We start from the raw sequence: 9,524 nt of genomic DNA, 5'->3' as shown, positions 1-9,524 counted from the left end.
TCATTGTGTACCTTCTTGATGTTTGTGTCTTCCTTACGCTGCTTTCTTCGCCGATTCTGCGGAGAACCACCTCATTCACTAAATTACCGGTCCACTTTATTTTCAACATTCTTCTGTGATACCAGGTCTCAAACAGCTCGGTTGTCCTCTCTTCCGTTTTTTTCACAGCCCCTGTGTCACGAACGATAAAATGCTGTGCTCCAAACATACATTCTCAGAAATTTTCTCCTCAAATTAATGTCAATGTGTGATACTAGCAGACGTCTTTCGGCTGTCTCAGTAACAAATCACTCCAAGTTAAAATACATGATGTGGCATCATGAGGATGTACATAATTTTAGATGCAATCACTGAGCGTCGTGAAAATGGTGGTAACATCACATGGTGACAAGCGCGCTAACGAGGATTTAAGAAATTTTAAGAAAAACCTGTCGAGTACACTTATTTTCCGTGACATTATGGTACGGTTTCCTAAATTAATTTCGTTTTTGCATCTAACAAAGCTGCTTAGCATGTTACTTGATTAATTAATGATTTTTAAGAGTAGAAATATTATCACTCGATGTTAGATGATATGCGGATGGATTTCTTAATTTATATCCTGTAAAAAAAGAACGCTGAGACATATCGTGACCACTTTTTAACAGATTCCTGACCGACTTACACTGCCACTTGATGCAGTCGTTTACCTTAATAAGAGGGACGTACGATAACACTAACCTTGTTATTATATCAACACCCGTGGATGTTCACATATCCGCAAAATATTCGAGGATATATTAGTAAGCTCGCAGACAACTAGACAGCGGCTTGGTGGCTGTTTCAAGGGGAAACGTTCGTGAGCTGAGAAGATACATTATTCAAATATTGAAAGGTGAAAATACAGGGCGACCAAAATAAAAAAATGGGTCGAAAAGGGTATCAGGAATTCCGTGAAAACAGAATCAAAACATTGAAGAGAACATAAAATTGTTCGAAACGAGGCCGCATGCTGCGAATAAAAGATAGCCGACAGAAAAGGCAGACAAAATACAAGCACCGATTAGGTGTGCAAATGGGAATGGCAACATTTTAAATCTCTTTCTTATTATCTGTTCCATACCAGTTTAAAGTTACGAAACCAACGAGCGCTCTGTCGGTGTAAGATGCTTAGCTCAACTTGTCAGTGAATGTAAACTCTTTCTGCTGCAAGTACATTCACATGGTTCAAATGGCTCTAAGCACTATGGGACTTAACATCTGGGGTCATCAGTCCCCTAGAAGTAATTAAACCTAACTAACCTAAGAACATCACACACATCCATGAGTACGTTCTATGTGTCAGCTGCCGTCAGCAAAGCGTTCTGTGTAGTGGTGACCATTATGTAGCAGTTTGGTGAATTCGAACGTGTGCAAATTGTTGGTGTACAGAGTTACTTATTGAAGATTTATACCTATTCAGAAAAAGCAGAAAAACATGACCCACTAAATCAGAATACGGATGAAAGTGTAAATTGAGTAAATTTGAACGATGGTCTATGAAGAGGAATGTGCGAAAAATTAAATGACGGTAGCTGCAAAGATCATTGCAAACTGAATGTCGCCCTGACGGACCCCGTCAGCACCAAAGCAACACCAAGCCAGCAGGGAACTGCAGGGTGAGAGAGGATTCGAATGCCCGTAACAGGAAAACGTGGCGCCAGAGCTGTAAAAGCTGGACTATGGAGCAACGAAAGAAAGAATCTTATTTCGTCGGCTGAGTCTTGCTTCACATTGCTTCCAACTTCTGGTCACGTTTGCGTCCTAGAAGTGGAACGTGACGTGGGTTCGTTAAGGATAAGGGGGTGATGGGTTCGGAAGTCATATCATTGTGTATAACTGATCCCTTGGTTAGTCTGCAAAGCCGCATTATCGCCGAGGCTTATGCGACCATTTTGACTGACCAACTGTTTGTTCCTTAATGGTAATGTTGTGTTCCAAAGCGACAGGGCTCTTGTTCACATAGCTCGCATCGTCCTGAGTACCGTAATAAACAATGGCATTTCTCCTGGCCATAAAAACGGTGCAGATCGCTATCCACTGACATCAGCGTCGCTTGAACGTGCCAGAATTTTGTAGGCGAAATGGCGTAAGTTGCTTTTAAAAGCTCACAAGACCTGTATTTATCCATTACGAAACGAGTGGAAGCTGTTTTGAATGACAATGGGTTTGCTACACCTTTTTACGCGTAGTAATGTGTTGTGTTTTTGGTATTTCCAGAAACAGGCTCGAAGAGGCCTTCAGTTACATGAAATACCAGCACCATTGAGTTGCGAAGAGCACAGTTAAGTGTTTTGTACACTATAAGCAAGCATCCACTTTTCGCACCAGATCGAAATATTATCTAGGTGAACCAGAGTATTTGTGCAGTTTTTATGAGATAGTATTCAATTATGGATAGCTGCTTCATCTGCAAAAGTCTGAGTTTACTAATGCCATTCTCAACCAGGTCAATAACACATGAAAAAACGAATAGCATAAGTGCCAGTATAGTTTTCTGATGGGAGGTAGAAGTTAATTTATACTTCTCTCGATAATTCTCTGTCCAAAAACGGATGCTTCGTCCTCCCTAAAAATAAATCTCCAGTCCAGTCACAAGTTTTTTTTGACACCCCATACGATGATACTTTTGTTAATGAACTCTGATGTGATGCCGAGTCAAATGCTTTTCGGAAGTCATAAATAACTCATTCACCTGACTGCCATGGTCCGTGGCTTCCAGGACACAGTGAGAGAAAATCTCGAGCAAGGATTCGCGAAATCCATGCAGACTGGGAACGAGGTCTTTTGTTCGATATATGCCGAGTATGTTGGAGTTCATTTTACGTTTTGGGAGTTTATAACAAGTGGATCGCAATGAGAATGTGCGGTAGTTTTGCGGATAAATTCTGCTATTCCTCTTGTAAACGAGTGTGATGTGTGCTTTCTTCCGGCAAATGACTACATTTTTGTTGGGGGGGGGGGGGGGGGTTGTACGATGTTTTATGGTTAAAACTGGAGCTAACTCAGCTGCAAATTCTGTACATTGTCTAACAAGGAGATCATCGGACTTCGAAGCCTTGTTAGGTTTTACATACTTCGGGTGTGTTGCAGCACAACCGCATTTGTAAGTGCATCACTCATCTTTGCAGTTATGAAAGAATTAAAATGAGGCAGTACTTCAACATCTTTTATGAAAGAACATGTGCAAACGGAATCCTGTATGGATGGTTTTCCTTTGCTACTTTTATATTTCCACTCCTGCGTTATCCATGCGTGTTTGAACAGTAATTTCGGTACAACTGATACGTTTAACAAATGAATTGCTTTGGGGTCGTGGGAGATTTTGCTACGGTAGTCACTGAAGGCTTCACGCATTGCCCTTTTGACGGTCAAAATGACTCGCTGAGCACCTCTGTCTCTATAGCTTCATGTTTTGTTTTATAATCAGGCAGTAGTCGCTTTTCCTTAGAAGCATTTCACTGACACTGTATACCACGTAGAGTCTCTCTCATCATGAAACGTTCGAAATTGGGCATATTACTCAGTGCTTATCCGCTGAATACCTAGCACTAGTACGGCGAGGAAAGGTAAAGGAACGAGAGAGGCAATTCTGACGTTGCGGGTTGCTGTTAATAATGGAAGCAAGACTAAAGAAAAATCAAGACACGTTCATAGGATTTGTCGACCTGGAAAAAGCGTTCGACAATGTAGAATGGCGCAAGATCTTAGAAATTCTGAGAAAAACAGCGATAAGATATAGAGAGACACAGGTAATATACAAAATGTACAACAGTCAAGAGGGAATAATAAGAGTGGACGACCAAGAACGAAGTGCTCGTATTAAAAAGGGTTTAAGACAAGGATGTGGTGTTTCGCCCCTACTGTTCAATCAATGGAATAAACAGCCTAATGAGTACCGAGTATGGATTAAATTGAAGAAAGACGAAGGTAATGAAAAGTAGTAGACTGAGAACAGCGGGAAGCTTGACATGAGGATTGATGGTCACGCAGTAGATGAAGTGAAAGAATTCTGGTACCTAGGCAGTAAAATAACGGACGGATCAAGGAGGACATCAAAATCAGACTAGCAATCGCAAAAATACCATTCCTGGGCAAGAGAAGGGTGCCATTATCAAATACCGGCCTTAATTTGAGGAAGAAATTTCTGAGAACGTACGTCTGGAGTACAGCATTGTATGGCAGTGAAACATGAACTGTGGGAAACCGGAACAGAAGAGAATCGAAGCATTTGAGATGTGGTGCTACAGACGAATGTTGAAAATTAGGTAGACTGATAAGGTGAGGAATGAGGTGGTTCTGCACAGAATCGGAGAGGAAAGGAAAATGTGGAAGACACTGATAAGGAGAAGGGACAGGACGATAGGACATCTGTTAGGGCATGAGGGAATGACTTCCATGGTACTAGAGGGAGTTGTAGAGCGCAAAAGCTGTAGAGGAAGACAAAGATTCGAATACATCCAGCAAATAATTGAAGACGTAGGTTACAAGCGCTACTCTGATATGAAGAGGTTAGCACAGGAGAGGAATTCGTGGCGGGCTGAATCAAACCAGTCAGACGACTGATGACCCACAAAGAAACGGTGACGTCCGACCAGCAGGTAGCTGATTCGAGTACTCTCTGTGGAAGAAAGTGACGAGACCTGCAGAGAGAGGAAAGCGGCATAAAGCTGTCAACCTCCAGCTAGTGAGCCAATATCATGGGCTAAGTGGTTTACCTCTTCTCAGTGATCCAAAGAATAATAGAAATTTCACATTATGAAATGACATGAAATTTAAAACATCTGCAGCCACATCCTTTGCATTCAGTTTATTTATGCAACCATTTTCTATGTTCCCTTACACCACCTTCACACTGATTGAGTAAATAAATTAAATACAAAACAGGCGGCTGCAATTGTTTAGTTTTCATTTCGTACTGAGTAACTGACGTCCCTGTAAGCATCTATTACAAGGATTGACATATAAAAATTATAATATTTGAATTAAAAATAGCCAGGTTGCAATTTACGTTTTTTAATTAACGACGCATTTCGCTTTATTGTGACATTTTCCGATTATCTTAAAATTTTCCTCTTGAAACATGTTTAAAATTATAAAACGACTCTGTGCTACATTGAAGCACGCGAAGAATCAAATGAGCCCGTAGAGACGTTAATAAAGGCCAGAGTAGTGCAATGGCAGGAGTATACACTTATTTAAAAGATCATGGTGATCTGACCATCGAGAGGCTACGTTAATCTTGGCAGTTTCCCATGGTGGTGTTCGAGAAGAGTAAGCTATCCCGGTACTGAGTGTCAACATATATCAAAATCGCAGTACTTTTGCGTAGTATCGCAGCGGGTAATGCCAGGAAATAAGTATCGACCTCAGTGAACCTACGAGACTCTGGGTGGCAACAGGACGCAGAATACGAACCCAGACAGTCCCCAGTTTTCCAAAGTGGCCTCTGCTCTTGTAATGCACGGCTTGCATACCAATAACGGCAGGATACTGAAATACCGTTAGACGCTGGCGGAGGGCGGAGGAACCTGGTTTACATGAAAATAGGGAGAGGAGCAAAGTTTCGTTCACAGGTGAGTAGCGATTTGGAAAGTAGACCAGGATTCGACAGCTTTGTACCTGCTTAAAGTATGGAACCAGAATCAACGCCATTTTTGAGCAAGAAACAACAACTGTTGAAGTTTAATTGTCGAGTACGTATTTTTCAATCTACGATCTAATGGCGTTTTTCTTTTTCCACGTTTTTTTATAAAGCACGACAAATATACAACCCTGCCATGGATACTGCATCAATCACATTGGACAATCGTTATCCGTGAATACAAAGACGTGAGATTGTTGTGGAGCTGTCTTGAGCTAGCCACAACAGTAGAAGCCGTCCGTGATGAATCTTTCATAGGTTCAGATAATTATTGAGGAGGAACGCAGCCAAAGTACAGGGTGAGCGTGGCATTCAATATGAAGAGGGACGTTAACGGTTATTAACTGTAACAAAAAATAAGACGACATCCACTTATATTGAATGAAACATGCACGTAGTAAATGAGTGCACCGGCTCTATTAAAGCAGCTTTCATGCCTAAGAGTCCAGTGAGTGTATTTTTTGCCTGCGAGAATTTAGCGCCGCGTGGGATTAGCCGAGTGGTCTGGGGCGCTGTAGTCATGGACCGAGCAAGCCGGGTATACTCAGTCCTTATGTGGCCAGCTAAAGAGGTCCTTGAGTGATAAGTAGGGGTTCCAGGTGCGAAACCTGATAACGGCTAGAAGAGAGGTGTCCCGCCAATCTCCGTCCGGTGACGCTATCGGCTTTGGTTCAGTACGGTTAGCACCATTCGTTGCCTGTAAAGACGGTGTTCCATTTCGAGATGTACGTATTATTTGTTTCTGTGTTGTTTGGCCCACTGAAGATATGCAGCATCATGTTCCGCTTTGAGCAAAGATATTTTGCGGGGTATCCCACCCGAAATGTCCATTGCTTGGCGTTCCATGCACAAAGCTTGCTCGGAAACTGCTTGACTGTAGCAATTCCTTTCGACTTCGAAAACAGTTGCCACTGACAAGGCTCGAAACTTTTCACCAGTTCCTGTATCTTACATTTTTAATTTTTCTGCAAGAGGTGCAGTGGGCTGTTTGAAAGCCGACCTATTGAAGAGTCGCGGGTCTGTTCGGTCCGTTGTCAGACAAACTGATTGTGGGCAGCTGCGAAATCAAATTGGCATTAAATGGAAGGGGCTTACCAGTCTTGAGATTATCGTTACAACCAAGGAAAATCTCCCATAAAGCTTGATGGGAACCGAGGATTGGAACCTTATTACCTTTACTCCTGGATGTCGTCTTCGTCGAGGACTTTCTCCCAGGCAAAAACTAAATTTGTGTATGTGATAAGTGCATATATATGCTACATGTGTATGTGTCTTTACAGACGAATGGAAAAACTAGTAGAAGCCGACCAAGGGAAGATCAGTTTAGATTCCGAAAAAATATTGGAACACGTGAGGCAATACTGACCCTACGACTTATCTTAGAAGCTAGATTAAGGAAAGGCAAACATACGTTTCTAGCATTTGTAAACTTAGAGAAAGCTTTTGACCTATGTTGACTGCAATACTCTCTTTCAAATTCTGAAGGTGGCAGGGTTAAAATATAGGGAGCGAAAGGCTATTTACAATTTGTATAGGAACCAAATGGCAGTTATAAGAGTTGAGGGGCATGAAAGGGAAGCAGTGGTTGGGAAGGGAGTGAGGCAGGGTTGTAGCCTCTCCCCGATGTTATTCAATCTGTATACTGAGCAAGCAGTAAAGGAAACAAAAGAAAAATTTGGAGTAGGTATTAAAATCCATGGAGAAGAAATAAAAACTTTGAGGTTCACCTATGACATTGTAATTCTGTCAGAGACAGCAAAGGACTTGGAAGAGCGGTTGAACGGAATGGATAGTGTCTTGAAAGGGGGATATAAGATGAACATCAACAAAAGCGAAACAAGGGTAATGGAATGTAGTCGAATTAAGTCGGGTGATGCTGAGGGTATTAGATTAGGAAATGAGACATTTAAAGTAGTAAAGGAGTTTTGCTATTTGGGGAGCAAAATAACTGAGGATGGTCAAAGTAGAGAGGATATAAAATGTAGACTGGCAATGGTAAGGAAAGCATTTCTGAAGAAGAGAAATTTGTTAACATCGAGTATAGATTTAAGTATCAGGAAGTCGTTTCTGAAAGTATTTGTATGGAGTGTAGCCACGTATGGAAGTGAAACATGGACAATAAATAGTTTAGACAAGAAGAGAATAGAAGCTTTCGAAATGTAGTGCTACAGAAGAATGCTGAAGATTAGATGGGTAGGTCACATAACTAATGAGGAGGTATTGCATAGAATTGGGGAGAAGGGAAATTTGTGGTACAACATGACTAGAAGAAGGGATCGGTTGGTAGGACTTATTCTGAGGCATCAAGGGATCACCAATTTAGTATTGGAGGGCAGCGCGGTGGGTAAAAATCGTAGAGGGAGTAGCATGGAGAGCTGCATCAAACCAGTCTCAGGACTGAAGACCACAACAACAACAACAACGTGTATGTATGTATGTATGTATCTATGTGCTACTGAATAGAGTGATATGCCTGTGGACAGTCCTTGTCCGATTTGGGTGTTCCTACGATTTTACACCGTCTTACATGGCTGCACGTGGCACTACTTTTCCTGTAGACACTCTGGCTAGCCCTCTTTGACATACGTACTACCAAACCTGTCAATTCATTCACGGTGAGGTCATGAACAGACATAACCACGTTAGTTCCTTCTCCCATTCTGTCACGCTCCGACGACGGTGCATCTTACTGAGGTAATTCCATACGAAGGGCACACACACGTGTTTCCACTGCCGTGACTTACGTCAGTGGTCACGTGACCGCCTGGCGACACGTGTGCACCATCTACAGTGCTCCAATGTTACAAGAGTCCTTTTTTAATGGGGATGACCTACATATTTTACGGTGACGTGTTGAAGTGAACAGTTATACACAACATGGTGCAGGCTAAAATTTACCTCACGTATTAAAGAAATGTGTAAGTGGGTGTTTATCAGCAACAGCACTAACAAAAAACTCAGTAACACAATGACTGCCACGAGCACGCCGACGGTCACACGGGAGTCGACTGGTTGAAAACGTAAAATACTCAGTAAGGCAGAGGTCATGCAGAGTAGCAATGTTACGAAATTTGCTGGATTGCTGAACTACAGTTGTATCATGCACGCGGTAAGTTGTAACTACGGCGTACAGATATAAGTCAGTTAAGTCAAATTGTATGCGCAGAAGACGCAACTGTTACAGTGAAACTCAGTAACGCCAACTATTTTATAAGCACACAACTCAAATGTATTATCGTTTTCTTAACTGCAGCATTTATTGGCACTGTGTATTTAATACGTCTCCGCTTTGACTGTATTTACTAGGATACAAATGTTGACGTTGTAAGTCAATTAGGCAGTCTCGTTTAGTGAAAGTTGCAGAACCTGTGATAATAACTGTTATTTCCTATCAACGTTATTTAACGACGACTGTGTCTATGACCGCACCTGTAAGTATGTGGGCTGAAACATTTCTACATCACTTGTGGCAACCTGGAACCTCATCAGTATACACAGCTTGTGAAGAAGAAACGAAATGAAATGAGCGTATGGCATCGTGGGCTAGGAGGCCCCATGCGGGGAAGCTCGGCCGCTAAGTGGAAGTCTTACTTCAGTCGACGCCTCATTGGGCGACTTGCGCGCCGGTGACGAGGATGAAATGATGATGATGGCAACGCAGCACCCAGTCCACGAGCGGAGCAAATCTACAGCCCGGCCGGCAATCGAACCGCTTGCATGGGGGGCGAGGACGTTACCACCCAGTTAAGCAGACGGACGAATACAGAAATTTCGAAAGAGAAAAACTGCAACAGATCTCATAAGTTGCACGTCGTAATAATGTAGTAGAGCGAGGGTCCAGTGTCCAAGAACGACTACACGG

This window comes from Schistocerca gregaria, chromosome 1, assembly GCF_023897955.1.
Source record: "Schistocerca gregaria isolate iqSchGreg1 chromosome 1, iqSchGreg1.2, whole genome shotgun sequence".
NCBI lineage: Eukaryota > Metazoa > Arthropoda > Insecta > Orthoptera > Acrididae > Schistocerca > Schistocerca gregaria.
Note: the sequence above shows the minus strand (reverse complement) of the source record.